The 21,516-nt window shown below is 36.2% G+C and overlaps 1 protein-coding gene across 5 annotated transcripts in view; it reads left to right on the top strand.

Annotated features, from left to right (window-relative positions):
* LOC131440515 (forkhead box protein O) overlaps positions 1–8,525 on the top strand; it is a 208,514-nt gene extending 199,989 nt beyond the window's left edge. For all 5 annotated transcript variants that reach the window (XR_009231397.1, XM_058611860.1, XM_058611859.1 and 2 more), the window contains one exon: positions 6,546–8,525. The gene's annotated coding sequence lies outside the window, so the exon portion shown is untranslated. The remainder of the gene's footprint in view (positions 1–6,545) is intronic.
* The last annotated feature ends 12,991 nt before the right edge of the window (positions 8,526–21,516 follow it).

The raw sequence follows: 21,516 nt of genomic DNA, 5'->3' as shown, positions 1-21,516 counted from the left end.
GCTTACAACAATTATCCATAAGATATCAATTTAATGAATAATAGTGAACAATCTTCCACTTGGCAAATATTTCGTCAACGAAAAGGCTGAAGCTTTCTTTAAAGAAAAAGAAGAAGAAGCTTTATGAGGGTGCATATTGCCCCGTGGTTGCCATGAGCTTTAATCCCTTGTTTTGATGGATGTTCACCCGTTGTTTAAGATCATCCTGCCTCTATGTTTAGATAATCGTCACTTCGCGTAATTTAGAATGTATATTTTTCATGTTTTCCACGATCGGGCATCATGCCCCGCATATATTTCAATAGACAATTTTTAAGGGTTTTAGAACATAAGACATTGAATGTATTTTTCAATGTATTCAGCAAATATTTGTACGTAATTTTGAGAAATAAAGATTACGGAAGATAGTCATGCATGAAACTCTTCCGTGTTATTCTCTATAGTTAAGATATAGCAACATTTCCTTAGGGGGTGCATTTTACCCCATCTACCCCTATCCATTATGTCGAAGCCATTAGAGAGAGATTCTTTATTGACTCAAGTGATGGGATGACAATCTGTGCATTTGCTCAATTTTTTCTTAACAGAAGTATTTCACATTCTCACATTAATTTTTGGTGATATTGCTTTTTTTTAGCTAAAGCGAATGTGTATCGAATTCCGTTGATTGTAGGATAAGTAATCAGAAAAATAATGAAGATAAACGTTAACTACTTAGTCGTTTGGCAATTCTGCTGTCCTAAAACATAATTTCGAACAAATAAGTTTTGAGAGAGACGAAGTTCGACGGGTCAGCTAGTATATATAATAATATACGAAGTATAACAAATTCAACATGTCAGATAATTAGAAAAAATCGGTTCAATGGATAAAAAGTGACGTAGAAATGGACTACAAAATTCAAAACAGTACGGGTCTTATATTTTTCGTTGAGGGAAGATTGTACCAAATATTATGAATTTCCGAGAGATGATAAAACTTCTACTAATGGAATATGAATAAGTCGTTGAAGTAGAATGAAAATACTAAAGATTCTAAATGGTTTTTTGAAGGCACTCCAAAACTAGAAACAAATGGAACAGTTGTTTAACTTTATTTTCTATTTCAGCTACTTCAGCTAAGGTAAGCTTGTCAAGCAACCTTATTAGATTCGGCGAAGAAAGCAGTACTGCATCGTAGTCGTTTTTTTAGAGATTAAATGATAAAAGTTGACTTTGTGTGCGTGGATTGATAATGAAAAAATCCATGTTTAGTAGTTTATTCAGTTAAAAGTTATATATGTCAATAAAATTTGTTGACCTGCGAGTCGAATTACTTAGCACTATTTGCCTGCCACTTTAATAAAAGGAATTGAAAATATACTCATTGCTTATTGGACACAGAAGAAGAGGAGACTTTTTTTTAATTGGAGCTCATACATTTTCTAAACAACTGGAAAAAATTATTCTTTCCCAAGGAAAATATTTTGAATGAAAAAAAAATCCAACCAGTTTTCACAATAAAGACTCAAATTCTGAAGACAAATCCTGAAAACTCACTTATTGGCCCGACTGTTAGATTTGTTTAACTGTATCACGTGCACCTTTTTTAGATGTTAGTGCATTGATTCTTCAACCAAAACTTTGATTTCTTTTTCAGTTGGACGAAGTCTGTGTTAAATGACATACGAAAGGGAACCAAAGCGTCCATTTGCCTGTCTGGTTCATCCAACAGACAATGAAGCGGGTCGCACTTCATGTCTTCAAGGTAAATAAGGGGTCTAACCGAGCCTATAAAAAGAATATCATGACCAAATCTCGCGCCAGGAAGTTGTGTCGCGAGTAGTTGGTGACGCTGAAATGCATGTAATGGACGACGAGACATACATTGAAGTGGACACAAAGCAAATCCTCGGCCTGAAGTTTATTATCAACAAGTCCCGCTTCGATGTTCGGGAGGAGTTTCGGAAAAAGAAAATCGAATAATTTGCTAAGAAGTACTTGGTCTGACAGATGCGGTAAACTCACCGAGCTGTTCATAACGACAGACAACATCAATAACCAAATATACAAAGACGAATTCCTTCAGAAACGCCAGTGCACTTTCTCCGGTGACACTCTGTTTTGGCCGGAACTGGCATTGTGCCGTTACACGAATTCGTTGATGAAATGTATGAGCCAACGTAAATCATTCTTGTAAAATTCTGTCTTTTTACGAATTACGTTCTTATGATTTGAGTCATATGCGGATTTACGTCACCGGTGAATTTCATTATTTTTTGCTGTATATATATATATATATATATATATATATATATATATATATATATATATATATATATATATATATATATATATATATATATATATATATATATATATATATATATATATATATATATATATATATATATATATATATATATCAACGAGTCGTGGCTCCTGGGTTTCAAAAAAATATATTTTTATTCACATTAACTCTTAACTAATTACAAACGTCTTACTTCTACCCGTACACGAACTGTACTCCTGAACTGAAATCAATTAACTGACTCTCCTAAGCCCGATCATGGCTTTACCTGCGCTAACCTATTCTGCTGATGCACGCGTCTCATCGATATCCTGCTGATGTGGCGGTGGACTTCCGTTCTTCAGCAGTTATTATGGACGGGATCATTGTAACTATATATATATATATATATATATATATATATATATATATATATATATATATATATATATATATATATATATATATATATATATATATATATATATATATATATATATATATATATATATATATATATATATATATATATATATATATATATATATATATATATATATATATATATATATATATATATATTTATATATATATATATATATATATATATATATATATATATATATATATATATATATATATATATATATATATATATATATATATTTATATATATGTATATATATATATATATATATATATATATATATATATATATATATATATATATATATATATATATATATATATATACATTTATATATATATATATATATATATATATATATATATATATATATATATATATATATATATATATATATATATATATATAGATATAACGGCATATTCAGTAGTGTTCCGCATAATTTATGTCAGTTACAAAATTTAAATCTTGATTTTATAACAAGAAAAACTGGCAGCCCCAGCAGTGTTTTACTCGTGTTTCAAATATACAAAAAATAGAACGGCATCGTACACCAGTTTTAAATTTGACAAAAGAACTGGTCGAATAAATAAAACTAGAACGACTTGCTGGGGATACGTTTGTTTCAGTTTCTGTTCTATTATAGATCTTCCATATAGAACTTATAGCTGCTGAATTTGCTCTAAGCTGTGTGTTTGATAACTCTGATTACATATATTTATAACGATTTCTATGATTTGTAGAAAAGAAAAATTATGTTTTTTTTAATTTAGATGTTTTTATCTAACATTAAATAATTAGCGAATTGAAAACTGTTGATTAAAGCTGTTTTGAATCTAATTTTAGGTTTAACTACCGTTACATATGTTCATTACGGGTTTTAAAAGTTTATAGTATCTTCATGGGCATTCTATTGTTTATATTCTATGGTTTTATATTTGTCTAGAAATTTTAGACTTTTTTACAACTTTTATTCACTTCCTAAAAATTTCAATGAATTGGAGCTGATTTGGTGGATTTGTAATGAATTCGTCTCATAACAATCCATCGCGATTTTGAAATTGATGTATGAGGCTAAACCCACTCAAATTTCGTAGAAAAAAGTTCTCTTTCGAGACAACACCAGATCCTGACATCCCAAAAATTTCCATTTTTTTTAAATTTTGCGTTTTCATGCGAATTTTTAAAGTTTTTTTATGTGTTTTTTATGCGATACGTATTCCCCACATAAAAAAAAACTGCAGACTTGAATGTATAGACATTGATTATCCAAATGACGTTGCACGACGACTCCTAACTCCTCGATAGTTTAATGATTTTCTTATGTCAAAATTTCAGGATCTTACCTCCAATTATTTCTTATGTGAAAATCTCCAATCATACCTCGAAACGCGATAGCTAGGACTATTATTTTATGAGAACAATCTACAAAAATGGAAACGACAATTTATTCATAATAGTCGTCTGATTTATAATGCATTGATAAATTCTATCGAAATGTGGATTTTGAAATTTATAATTTTTTCCTCATTCTCAAGACTGCCGGTGAGATAAATATGGAGTTTTGCAGACGGCCAATTAGTTTAAGACTGAGGTGCTATGATAATGATAAAAAAAACTGGGACTAGGACAAATTGGGTTTATCACTATTCAGGCGGATTAGAATATGCATTAGAAAATTTAATCCATAATACACCTTCAATAAAAGAACGCATATGAATTAATTTCATCACAACCTATAATGTTGAAGAACGAGAAATAGCATGGAAGAAGAAAAAAAATTTTTTTCCAGATTAGACTGATTTTAAAAGCTCGAAGAAATAAATAAGAAAAAATAAGAAATCCGACTTCCGGTTCCGGAATTACAGGATGATATGCACCAAAAAATGAAAAAAAAAAGTCACACACGTTTCTCAAAGATGGCTGAGCCGATTTTCACAAACTTAGATTCAAAGAAAAGGTAAAAAAGCCCTAATTTTCTTGAGTTTTATTTGGATCTCACTTCCTGTTCTGGAATTACAAGGAAATATGTGAAAATTTATGAAAAAATTTGCAATCAATTTACTCGGAAATTTCTTGACCAATTTTCACAAACTCAGAAGCAAATAAAAGGTCTTAAAATTCTTTAAAAAGTCCCCGAAAAGTTGATCCAGATCCGACTTCCGGTTCCGGTATTACAGTGCGATTGGTGAAAATTTTCAATTTCATGAGTATTTTTTCACAAGCGATGGCGAAACGACGTGCACATTTTTATAAAACTTACTGCTAAATTGATCTAATTGACGGATCTTATCAGTTAGTGATTATATAGAACTACTTTGGAACTACTAGTCCCCGGTTTTCCGTTTCCGAAAGCACCGGTGATAGTGAAGAAAATATCCAAAAACGGAACTCCCGTCGATTTCTCAGCTACGGTTAAGCCGTTTTCAAGATTTATGATTAAAATTAAAGCTCTCATTGTCTTTAAATATACTGTGCAATTTTATCCTGATCCGACTTCCGGTTCCGAAATTATAGGACGATGAATGTCAAAACATTCAAATTCAAAATGATGATGCAGGGGAACGGGTATAGCGTTATGGGTAAGTCGATGCCCTTCACGCTGCCCTCCTGGGTTCGATTCCCAACCCCGCATATAAGGTCAGAAAACTTTTCTGGTTCGAAGAGGTGAATGACAACAATGTTAAAACCTCTATAATCGAAAAAAATGAGGATGCAAAACTGGTACTCGACGTTACGTGCGGCTTCGCTCCATTCACAGCGTGCTTTGTTCAATTTCGTATAGCGTGTAGGGTTGCCACATTAAAATTTATATTTTTCAGGTGTATGTAAATTTCTAATCCTTTCATTCAATTTGTACCTACTTGTTAGTGTTATTACAAGATCATGATAAAGATGCTTTTCAATTAAAGTGCACTTATTGCCTTTCTCATAAAGAAAGTTTACACAATCTATTGAAAAATTGACCCGAAGGTCTAAGTGTTCTATATAATTCGACACAGTTCATCGAGCTGAGCAATGTATGTAGGTGTGTGGGTATGTGTCAAATAATGTCACTCATAAAAAAAAATCTCGTAATCCAGTAGGTTGCTATTGAATTTCACACCGTCATTTAAAGCGACGAAAGGTAAAATTCTTCTAAATTTAGCTTAAAACTGATTCAATTTGTAGGCTATATTAGTCACTTACTAAACGAACCGACTTACGTTATACTGGTTCCAAGTTCCTGGTTCCAGAAGTACCAGAAGTAGTAGTCAAAAAGTTCTAAACGAGACTCATTCAATTTTCACAGAGATAATTTGATCGATTTCCACAAACAGCCTCAAATAAAAGTTCCTACAGTCTTACAGGTTGCTGTTTAATTTCATCCGGGTTCGATTTCCGGTTCCAGAACTATAGGGTAAAGTGTGTTTAATCATTTAGTGCGGCAATGCAAAATAAAGAAAAATTTTTATCAACTTGACACAACTGTTTACAATTAGAAAAGGTTATTTTAGTTTATACCCAAAGAAAGTTTCTTATTTTATTCAAGATTGAAAAAAAAATTCTTCACAAAATCTTCTGGAGATATTTCTGAAAATATTAGTAATATGAGAAAGGCATCATTACACCACTAGGTGGATTAAAACAGGTTTTCACTTCCCATCACTGTCAACGAGAAACAGACACATAAAAAACATAAAATTATAAAATGAAAATTCGGAAAAAGTTACTGATGATATGAAGTATAATTAATGTCTTAATAGCCATATTCTTTCTATATCTGTTTCACTAATTACACACTTGTATATTTAAAATTAGACTCAATTTCCATTTGATCAGAACATTTCTGTTTCGATATCTCTTTCAGGAACCACTTCTGCAAACAAGATGTTTCACCAATTGCTAGACCAAAAGCGCTCCAATACGGCTCCAGGTGAACCAGATGCATGATCAAAGTGGAACTTTTGATGGGGATAGTTGACTTTTCATGCAGATAAACCGAATGTCGAACCGGATTTACCCAAGCCACCAACGAATAACCCACATCGAATGGGCTACATAACAATTCATGAACTGCTAATGCAGTAGTTTCTTCCAACGGCAAGCGCAATTTCCGATCATGTACACAATACCTTTAATAGACGATTATTTGATGTGAAATTCTCTCTTGCAAATAGCTGGTCCAGAATTTGTTAAACAGCAGAAGGGTCTTTATTTTCAGAAATATCACATTTAGTTTGTTTTAGTGTGATCTAACCCAGAAATGCCTTGTTTTCTTCTTGCGCCCCGCATGGAGGTACTTTGTACGGTATAAATAGTAATACAAATAGAATAAAACAATAACAGCTTTTCTATCGAGTAAATGCAGCGAAAAGATTGTAGATAACCGTTGAACATATAGCAAAAATTGTATATGATAGTAGTTTTCTGCACTAGGACTTGCTAAGACAAATAATGAAACATAGAGCTGTTTTACGTTTAAGTTTTTCTGTTATTTTGTTTACATCATTGCTTATTAAACATTTTTAATCTGTTGTTAAATTTTATTATAAGTCGTTAGGATACTGTTCTACAACTAATCAAATTATAGTGATATTACATTTAGGCTCGGAGCAGAGTAAATTTGCTTACTTCTTTCTGAGACACCCTGCAAGCGGGAAAGCGCAACAGGTGGTTCATAATTCTAGGCACGCCCTACCGCGCAATTGATAGTATGGAACCCGATGCTGTTAGTAGCGAACGCACAAACCTATTCTCCGCTTCTTATGTTTTTATCTCCAAGTTGTGTTGTCGGTGTTAGCTTTTCGGCACAAACCAAAAGGACGCCATCTTTCGTTCAATGCAGATTTGCTGACTCTTCGAGGAAAACTTCTGGAAATGAAAGCATAACAGGATTAAGAAACAATAAATAGATGATACATATTTTAGGGTTCTGCTGTACGTTACTGTAGTATAACCAGTGCCATTTGAAGAATCTTGTAAGAATTTCAATCAACGCTATAACCCTCCCCGGAATAAAAAAATAGGGCTCCGTCAAACAGTTACATGTAAATACAAACGAATCGCTAACAATTTGTACATATAGTTACCAAATATAATTCGTAGTAAATCTAAGACGGCTAGCCTATCCCTAATCTAAGTGATAGTTTATCAATTATTGTTATGAAAAGCAGTTTTCATTTGTTTTCGTTTGAATGCATCGAGTTAAGATTCTCTGAGTATGAAAGGATGAAATTACTAGAATAAACCAATTTGGCGATAACATTTTTTAATTAATTCAATGTACATATTACGATAACATGAGTGGCAACATTTAATTGTAATCTACTGTCTAATGAAAATAAGGTTAGAAAAGGAAATAAGCATATTAAAAGTAGCAACCTTACTATCATAGGCACTTAACAATAAGAAACAATAAGCGAATAACAGTCGATATGCATCAGAACAGAAATTATATTTCACACACACACACATAAACACTTATCCGATACCTTCGAAATTAGTAAAACAAATTGATCTTCAATGACCAGTGAATATCGTGGAAATGAATGTGTTCGTTAAATTAATTTTTAATTCCATTTCTATTTACTTTTGTATTCCTTTTCCAATACCAGTCACTGTGGTAAAAGGAACACTGCTGAAGTGAGAAATGCTAATGAAAAGTGATTATAAATAGAAAGTTGAAAACGAACGTGCTAATAATTGAAAGAATGAAATCGCTAAAGCTAATTTGTGGGAAAAAATTGTTACTTCGTACAAATTAATTTATACTGCAGGAAATGGATAATACTTTAAGTGCAAAACATTAACTTTGGGTTGTTGAAACAAATTGGATCAATAAGAACAACAGTCTTGTTTTTTTTAATCCGAACTTCCCTATTCAAGTAGGTGAAATATCTCACACCTATCGATAGTAAGAAGGAATTATCATTTTCAAAAGGATAGGATTCAAATAAACAATGTAAAGAAAAAACATACCGATAGTCTCACGACAAAAGGACCTAACTGAAAATGACGGTTTCTTTATGGAGCTGTCCATAAAAGACGTCCACTTTTTTTTTGGGAATTTTTAATTCCCCACCCCCCTTTGTCACAAATTATCACAGCAGCTAAGACCCCCGATCTCCCCTATGTCACATGTCACGAATTCAAAATAAATAAAATTCATCTCAATGTATACCCAATATGTATGACAAACCGTACAAATATGAGGGAAAAATCGATTCATTACATGCTGTCATTAGATTAAAAAATATCTCTAAAACTACAAAACCATCGAAATTATTTTATTGATATTAATATTAAGTGTTTGATTGGAATTGATGAAACATTTAAATCATCTGTTTTAATTCTCCTAGGAGTACACAGATATATTATTTCTTTAGCTAAGGAATGATATTTCCTTAGTGTAGCATACAGGGCTGAGAAAATAGAGTTCAAAACCTCATCAAATCGAGATCACTGCCGAAGAAGATCGCTTGTGATCTTTCCCAATAAAGATCACTTCTGATCAGTGATCAGTGATCTTTAAATCACATCGATCAAAATCGGTACGGATCTTTCGTCACACAAAATTGTTAGTGATTTTGAGTTAAAATGATTCTTGTAAGTTCAATCATTGGATGATTCGATCAGATTTGGTCTTGGTGGAGGAAAATCACATATGATCAAGATAAGACATGACAGTATTCTCTACACAATATTAGTTTAGAAAAATATTTCCCACCACATAGTGATTAGAGCGACAAAAGACTTTGTTTCACTCCCAGCTGGTTGATGCTGATAATGATGTTTATGATGATGCACTATTTTGATTAAACTCAATAAAACGCTATTTGACATGAATTTAATTTATGGAAGTAACAGGAGCAGAGGGTTTGAGCACACAGCAGGCGCTGCGTTTGAAAGGCGCGTTTGAATTGCCGTAGCAAAACTCGCAGGGTAGATGTGAATAGTAAACGAAAATCAAGTAATAACAAATATTACCATCATATCTTGTCTTGATGTTCCTGTGCTGTCATAGCAATACTTCATATTTTCTTGATATTTAATCGAAGGAATCTTCTTGATAGATTAGACAAAATCTATTTAGCATCAAGATTTGTTATTATATCTTATTTCGTTATTGATGAGGTATACCAATTTCATTAAGTACAATTAATCCAGTGTTTCCTTTTTCAATTACTATTCTCAAAGCTAGAAAATCAAATTCCTGAAAAATTCGTCTTCTATAAATGTTTTGCTCTTGCTTTGAAGTTACAATGATGAAGTTTTATATATTTTGTTGCTATGCTAGCATGCAGACTTTACAATGATTTTTGATATTGTAATTCTTATTTCAAACTATATAATGTTATTTTCTACCATAGAGATGTTTGGTTTTAATAATTGGTTTGCAAATCACTTTAACCGGGCTGTTACTTCTGTGTATGATATTCAAGCTAAACAGGGTAAATTAATCAGCTGCATGACATTGTAATGACTCCGTAATAATCAAACGAGAAAGTAAACAAAGTAAGGCTCTCCATTGCAGTTAGGCCCTTTTGTCGTGGGACTATCGATACATTCTGGAGCCTTTTATCTAACAATTTCGCAATATGATTCAAAGCTTTCTACTCGTATAAAAGAAAGTATTTCGTATCCCAATGAAAAGCTTTTCAGGGGATGAAAGCTTTAATAATCGGATATTCCATGAAATGGTTTGGTGACGACTCACTTAACCATACTGTAGTAGTAAACATTCACAAAAAGACGTGACGGTTTGACTTTAATATTATCCACTGGAAGACAAACCTTTCGCCTCGAGAGTGTTTGAAGCGCATATAGGACTTCCGGTGAATCTCTCAATGCGTGAGCACGTTTTATCGTGTTAGTGCGGTGGCAATTCGAGCGTTTCGCGAGAAAGAAACAATTTTTATCCGTACTTGGGCGACTCGACGTGGCCACACGGCGAGATTTTCGCTTGTAGTCCAGTGAAAAGAAAGTTTACGAAGATTAACTGGCAATATAGCCTAAGTTGCTATGCCATCAATCGGTGTCATCTCAAGTGATGTGACGCCAACCAGAAGGAAGAAGAAGAAGAAGCGCGTATGAAGAAATATAATAGAATTCATATTGTTTTTATGCGAGTTTTATTTTGCCCAGGGTGATAACGACAACATAATTACTATTTCAACAACGAAAAACATTATAATATCAAACTAAAACAACATAAAAACACATGCTGCAAGAAAAAATTACTGACAGAGCAAAATTATTGAATTATTCATGAAAATGATTCGCACTACTCAAAATAATATTTCCCGGATCACAGATTGGGTATAAATTCTCTAAACTATTTGAAAATGCGTTGAGAGAAAACTGTTGGATTGAGTAGAAGATTTAAAGTTATTAGAATGGTCTCTTCGAAAATGAGTGTATTTCGTTACATTAACCCTTATGCACTCGAATGGGTACCCGGGTACCTTTTCGAATTTCAAAATAAGAAATTTCTGAGTTAGGTTTAAACTAAGATTCTGCAATTCGGTCAATTCCAAGAACTAGTTGGACCATAACTTCTCATGCTTTGACTTTTCATTTTACAGTAAGGGGGGTCGAATGGGGGGGCTCAAATTTTTTTTATTACGTAAACACCCGAATGGGTACCCGGGTACCCACAAATAAAAATGCTTGTAACTAAGGCAAATTCCATCCGATTTGAATTTTTTCAGTACGGGTAAATTCAGAAATTTATCCACTTTTCGATGGCCGTGTATATTGCTGTAGTAGGTTCTTCTGGTTCCCGTTAATCCGGATTTCCGTAGAATGTTCCGACACTTGTGTTTTCCACCATAAATGTCATTTACTAATTTGAAACTTTTCCAAACCAGCTATTTGAGAAAGGCCGTACCAAAATGAACCTTTTGTAGAAAAATGACGTCATCTAAAGGGTAGTTGGCCTATTCTGGACTTACTCTCATAGAACGAAAAAAAGGAAATATAAATGAGAACGAAACTGTTTGGGAAGTAACTTCGTGATGTTTCGAAATGTTTGTTGCCAGAATTAAAAATTGTATTGCGTGCTCCTCGCAATAGGCCTGAAGTACATAATAATTTTCAAACTGAAGATAAGAAAGTGAAGTATATAAGGGAACATACATAAAGTACGTCACGCGTTTAGGGGGGAGAGGTTTCAAAAATACGTGACAATACATGGTGAAAAGATTGAGAAATGCTCGACAAAGGGGGAAAGGAGTGGTAGAAAAATTCAAAATTTTATGTTACGTACATAACGGATGCCCCCTGAAATATATAAACATAACAACTCAGCATAGCACTTGATTTCATATAGCAATTCTTAGATAAGATTACAAAAATACGTGAAATCCGTGTATAAATGCCTCGATGTCGGAACTCATTTAGGATATCCGGGTTCCTGGGAACCAGGAGCACCATGTCCATCTTTATGGGTACCAATCCCAAAGAGCTTAAGTTCCTGAATCCAACAGTGCTAAAATTACTTCAATCGGTTGAAAAATGCTCAACTTACAGCGATTTAAAAAAATGGGTACCCGGGTACCCATTCGGGTGGTTAAAGGTGTTTTTTTTTCGAGTGCACAACGGTTAATATTGAGAATGTATGTTCCGAAGAATACGGAATTTCTTAAACAGGATGACACACTTTACTACTTTACCTTAATTCGTGGTTGATCAAATGAATGAAACTCGCACAAACCAAGAAACAGTATTTTTTTCTAACAAATTCCTAGCTTTTAAAGACAATAGCCTCCATTTAACTCCACTATATAAGAAAAATTTGATTTATTTTCATGTATCGGGATTCATACGTTGGTATAATGCCTTTCGTATTCTGCGAGATACTTCAAGATTTTTCAATTCAAACCATTTACTGTTTTATATTTTAAATTTGGCAGTAGTTTGAGGAAATATAAATGGGAAAGCAGTGAACCCCTAAAACTATGGTTGGTCGTCCACCGTAAGATTTGCAAATCTGTGCAGTTTAGCACATATTTTTTGTTTTCGATTTATCACTGACGCTAGCAGTTCATGGTAAACTGTTAGTGCAACTTAGCAGCTCATCATAAACCGCTGAGCAGATGTAAACACTCACTCAATTATGTAACATTCGAATATTCCAAAGCAGTTTTCAACAGGACACATGTTATGTTCATCACCTTGTCGTAGCTTTCTTAGAGCCAGTGACTTGAAGGGACTCGAAAAAGTGTCATACTCTCGAACGTAACACATCACACCCTAAGGGCATGTTCAGGAGTGTTCTAAAGGGTGTTTTAGGTGGTTTGTTTTTTCAATAGGGTGTACTCTATAGTTCGAAAGTTGTTTTGACAGTGACGTCTCTACTCAGTATTGTTTGACAAATCATCATGAATAGACTAACTCCCGAACAACGCTTCCAAATCTTGGAAATTTATTTTCAAAATCAGTGTTCAATTAAAACTGTTTATAGAGCACATCGTGAATTTATGGCGCACATAATCGTACGTCTGAGACCACCATAAAAATTGTAATTACCTAATTTCAGTCTACATTCACTCTTTTGGATTCCAAGCCAACGATAAAGGTGCTGTTTGGTGCGGTCTATTAGCTTATGAAATCATCGATCCAACCGAGCACAATAACATTAAAAATGAAACAATTCAAAGGTTACCATAACAGAAACAAAAATAAAGATGATGATGGATGCACTAAGCTGAAAACTTATTCTTATGACCAATCAGAAACTTAATCTAGTTTAAGCGTTTAGATTGTTTGCTAATGTTAAAATTGAGAATTGAATGCTTTCATAATAATTGATTTTTTCAACCCTTTCCACATTTCTTTTGTACTGTGAAGTTTCACCCAGGATATCGGTTCAATGCATAGGGCACTGGTCTTACAAAGCAGTTGTCGTATGTTCGAGCCCCGACCTGGAAGGATTCGTAGTGTCAGTAGAATCGTAACACTAACCATGCAATGGTTCTGTACACTCTGCATCGGCTGCGAAGTCTGTTGAAATAGAAGGTCAAATTCCACTACAGGAATGTAATACCAAGGCTTTGCTTTGAAGTTCTTAAAATATATCCATTAACTGGAAATAAATGATGATACTTTCAAAATTACTTAAAAAAATAATTTTAGATACAAATAACCTCAAGATATAAACCTGGACAAATAAAACGATTTAATTTTATAATGATAATTTTCTAGAAAGAGAACGTAAAAACATTACTTTTATAAACAGTGAATCGATTCAAAAGAAGATTGAGTGACAAACAGCTATAGGCCTGGGGTGTCCTTTGCTGTATGAAGCATACGTCTCCACATAACTCGGTCCATGGCTGCTCGTCGCCAGCCACTCAAGGCACGGATGCTTCTGAGATCACCCTCCACTTGATCGATCCACCTTGCTCGCTGCGCTCCTCTTCTTCTTGTACCAGTCGGATTAGCTTCAAGAACCATTTTCACTGGACTATCGTCCGACATCCTTATGACATGCCCAGCCCATCGTAGACGTCCGATTTTAGCTGTCCGTACGATGGTTGGTTCTCCTAGCAGCTGTTGCAATTCGTGATTCATACGCCGTCTTCACGTTCCGTCTTCCATCTGCACTCCGCCATAGATTGTCCTCAGTACCTATCTTTCGAAAACACTGAGGGCGCGTTGGTCCTCTGCCAACATAGTCCAGGTCTCGTGGCCATAGAGAACAACCGGTCTAACGAGCGTTTTGTAGATGGTCAATTTCGTGCGTTGGCGTACTTTTATCGATCGAAGGGTTTTTCTGAGTCCAAAGTACGCACGATTCCCTGCCAAAATACGTCTATGAATTTCTCTGCTGGTGTCATTATCGGCGGTCACCAATGAGCCCAAACACACGAACTCGTCAACCACCTCGATATCGTCACCGTCTATCAATATTCGTGAAGGGAGGCGTAGTGTTTCTTCTCTAGAGCCTCTTCCTCTCATGTATTTTGTTTTTGGCCAGTCCGATTTATGGCCAGTCCGATACGCCTAGCTTCAGCTTTTAGTCCGATGTAGGTTTCCGTCATTTTCTCAATGTTATTACGTGTCACAATATCAATATCGTCAGCGAAGCCAAAAAGTTGTACGGACTTTCGGAAGATCGTGCCACTCGTGTCGATCCTCGCTCTTCGAATCACACCTTCCAAGGCAATATTGAGCAAGATACAAGAGAGTCATCACCTTGTCGTAGCCCTCTCCGAGATTCGAAGGGACTCGAAGCGTCCCAGATACTAGCACATCACTCTATCCATCGTTGCTTTGACCAATCGCGTCAGTTTATCCGGGAAACCGTATTCGTGCATTATCTGCTATAGCTGTTCTCGATCGATTGTGTCGTATGCCGCTTTGAAGTCAATGAATAGGTGATGCTTGGGTACGTTGTATTCACGACACTTCTGGAGTACTTGTCTTATCGCGAATATGTGATCCGTAAAGGCGCTGGCTTCAGTAAATCCCGTTTGGTACGGCCCTACGAATTCCTTAGCTATTGGTGATAGACGACGGCAAAGGATTTGGGAGAGTACCTTGTAGGGGGCGTTCAGCAATATGATTGCGCGGTAATTGCAACAGTCTAGCTTATCGACCTTTTTGTATACGGGACATACCACTCCATCCATCCATTCCTGCGGTAGAATCTCCTCCTCCCAAATCTTAGAAATCATCCAGTGCACCACTCTAGCCAGTGCCTCTCCTCCATGTTTGAGCAGCTCGCCTGGCAACTGGTCATTGCCTGCGGTTGCATTTGCATTTCCATTGTTGTTCCTCAGCTTGCCTATCTCCTAACTTATCTCCAACCGATCAGGAGCTGGGAATCTATCGTCGGCTGAGAGTGCACCCGATTTAATCCTGTATCGTTCTCTGTATCTTGAGCTTCGCCATTCAGATGATCGTCATAGTACTGCTTCTACCTGTCGATCACTTCACGTTCGTTCGTGAGAAGGCTACCACTGGTATCTCTGCACATTTCGGCCTGTGGCGTGTAGCCTCTACGTGAGCGGTTCACCTTCTCATAGAACTCTCGTGTGTCATTTGCAGCACTAGCTCCAGTTGTTGCGCGTATTCCTCTGCAGTATGAATGCTACGTAGCTGCTCGAGATTGAGTCCCGGCGTTCCTGTGCGACGAGTATTGTGCACCGTCGATAGTTTTGAGCGCATACAAACCGCGACAAGGTAATGGTCAGAATCAATATTGGTACTGCGGTAGATGCGGGCATTGATGGCGTTGGATCGGTCGATGAAAACGTGGTCGATTTGATTTTCCGTATGTTGATCAGGTCCGGCCGGGGTACGATATCTTTGCTTTGTGGATATCTTTGCGAGGGAAGAAGGTGCTTCGAACTACCACTCTTCGGGAGGCTGCAAAGTTTACGCATCGTTGACCGTTGTCGTTTGTTACCGCGTGCAGGCTCTCCAGCTCGATCACGGGCCTGTACATTGCCTCCCGGCCTACCTGAGCATTCATGTCGCCGATGACGAGTTTTACATCCCGCCGTGGATAGCTTCCTTCTCGTCATCGGGTCTCGTCTCATGTGGGCAGTGCACGTTGATGATGCTGTAATTGAAGAAACAACCCTTGATCTTCAATACGCACATTCTATCACTGATTGGCTGCCACCCAATCACGCGCTGGCGCATCTTGCCCAACACTACAAATCCCGTTCCTAGAACGTTGGTTGTGCCGCAGCTCTGGTAGAAGGTAGCCGCTCGATGCCCACTTTTCCACACCTTCTATCCAGTACAACAAAGTTCCTGCAGTGCTACGACATCAAAGCCGCGGATTTGAAGCTCATCATGCAGCATTCGGTCGTATCCTGGGAAGCCAAGCGATTTGCAGTTCCATGTGCCAAGCTTCCAATCGTAGTCCTTTGTTCGTTGCGTAGGTCTTTGCCGATTATTCCGAGTCGTATTTATATCCTGATTATTCGTAACTGCACCAACCTCCTGTCTCGCCGGAGGGGCATCGTGTCAGCACTGTTTAGAGTCCCACACTAACACAAGGACGGTAATCAGCCGCTCCTAACATGGAGAACAGACGCTGTTTCGAGCCGCCCCAACATGGGGAACAGACGCTCGGGTAGGCTCACTCTCTGTAAAGAGAGGACAAGCCCCCCTTCCCTGTCAGCATACGACGAAGGTCTTTCCTATAGTTACCGCGGGGAGGTAGGGATAGGAGTTACTAGACAAGAGGCTAAGAACCATACTGGGGCCTGAATTGCGCTTTGTTCAGACGTTTACCAACCAAGAGAAGATTTCATAACAATCAAAAGAAGGTTTCATGTATTTTTATCGAGAAATGCTGAATCAGTAACCGTGAAGTAGTAAGTGTAATTTTATTGATCCTTCGTTAAAAAGCGTCGATAATCTTCGGAAAGTGTCGGTAAATACTACGGTAACAATACAAGGAAGAAAACACGTGAAACAGTCCGCATCCATTGATTTCACTTTCGTGTACTAAGAACCACTGGATACACAGCAAAATTCCGCAATTTTGCAATTTTTTGTAATTAATACATGAACGAATATTGTTACAATTTGATGGAAATGATAATTGAAATGAAGCAAATTGGTACTACATAACAATTTATTGTTCTTGTTACACTTAATTTGTTTTTACTTGATCAGACCATGTCAGTTTCTAGCCATTAAGTTAGATTACATGATTATTGTTTGGATTAATAATAGCAGTTATAGGCTAATGTTGAACTAATGTAAAAAGAATGATATTTAATTTACTCAAGCGAACACGATGCGCAGCAGACAGCAGAAAATTGCGCAGACATACAACACAATGCAGAAGCGACTATCCAGCAAGCGAACGCATATATGCAGTTTACAATCCAGTCAGCAACTCGCTGGACGAGCTACTTAATTTATTCACAGGCAAGAGACTACTGAGCAAAGCAATGTTATACAGCATTTATTTATACCCAAGTAGCATTTAAAACTTGTTACAATTGACATGTTTCACAATTGCTTCAGATCGGTTATTTTTGTTAGATATGTTATAAAGGGTGATTTTTTAAGAGCTTGAGAACTTTTTTAAACAATAAAACGCATAAAATTTGCAAAATCTCATCGGTTCTTTATTTTAAACGTTAGATTGGTACATGACATTTACTTTTTGAAGATAATTTCATTTAAATGTTGACCGCGGCTGCGTCTTAGGTGGTCCATTCGGAAAGTCCAATTTTGGGCAACTTTTTCGAGCATTTCGGCCGGAATAGCCCGAATTTCTTCGGAAATGTTGTCTTCCAAAGCTGGAATAGTTACTGGCTTATTTCTGTAGACTTTAGACTTGACGTAGCCCCACAAAAAATAGTCTAAAGGCGTCAAATCGCATGATCTTGGTGGCCAACTTACCGGTCCATTTCTTGAGATGAATTGTTCTCCGAAGTTTTCCCTCAAAATGGCCATAGAATCGCGAGCTGTGTGGCATGTAGCGCCATCTTGTTGAAACCACATGTCTACCAAGTTCAGTTCTTCCATTTTTGGCAACAAAAGGTTTGTTAGCATCGAACGATAGCGATCGCCATTCACTGTAACGTTGCGTCCAACAGCATCTTTGAAAAAATACGGTCCAATGATTCCACCAGCGTACAAACCACACCAAACAGTGCATTTTTCGGGATGCATGGGCAGTTCTTGAACGGCTTCTGGTTGCTCTTCACTCCAAATGCGGCAATTTTGCTTATTTACGTAGCCATTCAACCAGAAATGAGCCTCATCGCTGAACAAAATTTGTCGATAAAAAAGCGGATTTTCCGAATGGACCACCTAAGACGCAGCCGCGGTCAACATTTAAATGAAATTATCTTCAAAAAGTAAATGTCATGTACCAATCTAACGTTTAAAATAAAGAACCGATGAGATTTTGCAAATTTTATGCGTTTTATTGTTTAAAAAAGTTCTCAAGCTCTTAAAAAATCACCCTTTACAATTGATTCAACTTGTTTTTGTAAGGGATGTAAACTTCAACTGACTGTGCGACAAGATCATTTAAACAGTTTCAATTCTGGTTTCACTTAGAAAATATTACTGTTGTAAAACATATGATACAAGAAACTTGTTGCATATCCTACAAGAAAAGTGCGCTTTTCCAATCGCATAATCTTTGCGAGAAGAGTTAATAAACTCAGTACTAGAACAATGTTTCCTACTTGGGTAGATTCCTCTTTGGACGAAACTTGATACTATTACAGCTAATGGAATTCAAGGTGAAAGTAAAAATTGAAACAGAGGCCGTGCGAGAGAAATTAAACAGATGACATCATGATGGTATGCTGTGATTGGTTCGTGAAAACATAGGTCGATTCAAACCAATTTTTCAATAGTATGCTATTGAAATACTGAAATGACTTGCCATACATGTTTAAGTGAAACATTTTCGTGTCGATTGGTAGTTAAATTATATTTTTGAAACTTCTGATTCACAACAGGTCCCGTTTGGTGGAGAGTAAGGCATTTTCAATGCCAAAAACATATTCATGAGATAGAATTTCCTCCCACGAAATCCAGGAAATCATTCAGTCCAGATCAAATTTTCAAACCAAAGGTAGAAACAGATTTATGACGTAATAAAAAAATAAAGAAAACGGTTTTTTGTACAAATTGCAGATATCCAGGCTTCCATATGAACTGTGTATAAAATTTGGTATGAACAGCGTAAAAAACACTTGCAGATGTCGCCACGACAATCAGGAACATTCCGGAACGAAATGTAATATTGAGGTGAAAAGTCGAGCAGGCGGTTGTTTTTGACCCCTTATTTTCAACGTATAGCAAATTTCAAATTTCCACGAGATTCTGAAAAATTCATCTATCTTTCGTCTGTAGTTTCAACGTTGGAAGACTCTTCCTGGTGGTACAGAAGGAAATCTTTTAACACAACTGCGCGAATTTGTTCAAAAAATTTGCAATACTTCTGTTATAGCCACGGGAAAATTTGAAACTAAAGCACCAATTTTCATTTTACCTCTTGAGTCATTGAATCTAACAGAGATAAGATAGTAAATCTCACTTATTCTACTAGTTTTTGTATATAAGATGAATCAATTCGTATGAAAAACTGGATAGCTGAATTTTGTGAACGTTGTTATTATTAACTACATAAACGTAAATTTCAACCGACTTTGCTTCACGTCTGTTGTCAGATCAATAGAAAAAAACGTGAAAGTCTAGTATATTGACAAAAAGATCAATATATTTTTCGACCCAGTATCATTCTGCAACATATGTTTCACAGTTTCCAGACACTAAGAAGCAGAGGAGTATGCTTGAACCATTCGATGGAGCTGAAAATGATGAAGTTACATCATCAGTGCTTGTTCATAGAAGGATAGTGGCACAAAAAATACCGCACATAAATATCCGATACTACATAAGCTAGTTAGATCTCATTTATGATACAAGTGAAGTAGGTACATCACGGGTGAAAGAGGGTCATTTCGATGCCATTCAATTACAGATAATATTAATATTTTCCTCGCGTTTTTATTTAGCCTTGTTATACACGAATGCATGCAAATCGCGTATAAACGAAAAATTTGCTTGGTGATGAAGTTGCTGCTATGCATTTAAAGCCATGCTTGAGTAGAATATAGCCTTCCCCCTGTCAGCATGCTAGATTTTCCCTAGCTAAATAATATCCTTTTCTATAACCGATCATGCATTTCTCTTTTTTAAAAGTACAGAGCTTTTATTAACCACCTATGTTGTATTAGTGCACATAATCTCACTGTGTATGAAATTTAACACAATTAGAAGAACGAATACGAAGATAAAGAGAGGACATGTTATGGGAAAATGTATCATGAAACAGTTTGAACATTCTATAGAATATGAATAGTTAAGGTTAATTGAGACGATGATTGAGATTTGATCAAGTCGTATTTTCACAAAGAATAAAACTTTGGTTATTCATTTTAATTGGGAGTAGAGAAGGAAGGATTTTCAACACAAATACTTTTGGGTTAACGTCAATTTCCAGTTATTTAGGAGTTTTGGAATCCCATGGGTACCGGTTTGTGTTGGGTGCGCTTAACTATTTTCTTGTTTTTACGTTAGGCCCTCAGCTCTTCATTGCATTAGCTGCTTATGAAGAACTATTAACGCCACCTTACGGTTCAACATAAACAGGTAAGCAGACGAAAAGTTTATGCTATTTGCTTAGTACAAACCGGCTCCCATTCGGTGCAGAACCGCCTGAATAACTAATACGAGGTGTAACAATTAAGTAATGAGACTGTTTTCATATAAACCGTATATTTTAAAATTATTTCATAGCTCCAGTCTCTTTGAGTAACTATACAACGATTCCAGCGCGTTTTCCATGCTTCGTAACATTTCTGGAACGCTTTGATTGGGATGTCAGTGAGTACCCTCGTCACGGCCGCCTGGATGTCTGCAAACGACTCAAAATGTGCTCCTTTAACCACCGATTTTGTTTTAGGGAATGAGAATGAGGCGGTTGTTTCAATACGGCGGTCCCTTTAGATACCAAATACTGAGACACGTTGATGATGGTGTGGCACAGAACGTTGTCGTGATGAAGGATCCAGTTACAAACGATGTTCGAGCGCACCATGTTTACTCGTTTCCGCAATCTCTCGAATACTTGGTGGTAGTAGACGTGATTTACGGTTGCCCCGATGGAACTTAAGTCAGTCTGCCCCTCGACTCTGCTGGGAGCTGCTTCGCCCAATCTGGCGTAAAATTTAGTCCCGACGCGTTACTCTTGAGAAGCAACGCGTGACGAGCACCACCAACACACGTCTACACAAAACCTCAATACGACACAGCAAGCGAACTACACATACTAAGGA

This window comes from Malaya genurostris, chromosome 1 (genome assembly GCF_030247185.1).
Source record: "Malaya genurostris strain Urasoe2022 chromosome 1, Malgen_1.1, whole genome shotgun sequence".
Classification (NCBI taxonomy): Eukaryota; Metazoa; Arthropoda; class Insecta; order Diptera; family Culicidae; genus Malaya; species Malaya genurostris.
This window is presented reverse-complemented; position numbering and strand designations above follow the sequence as displayed.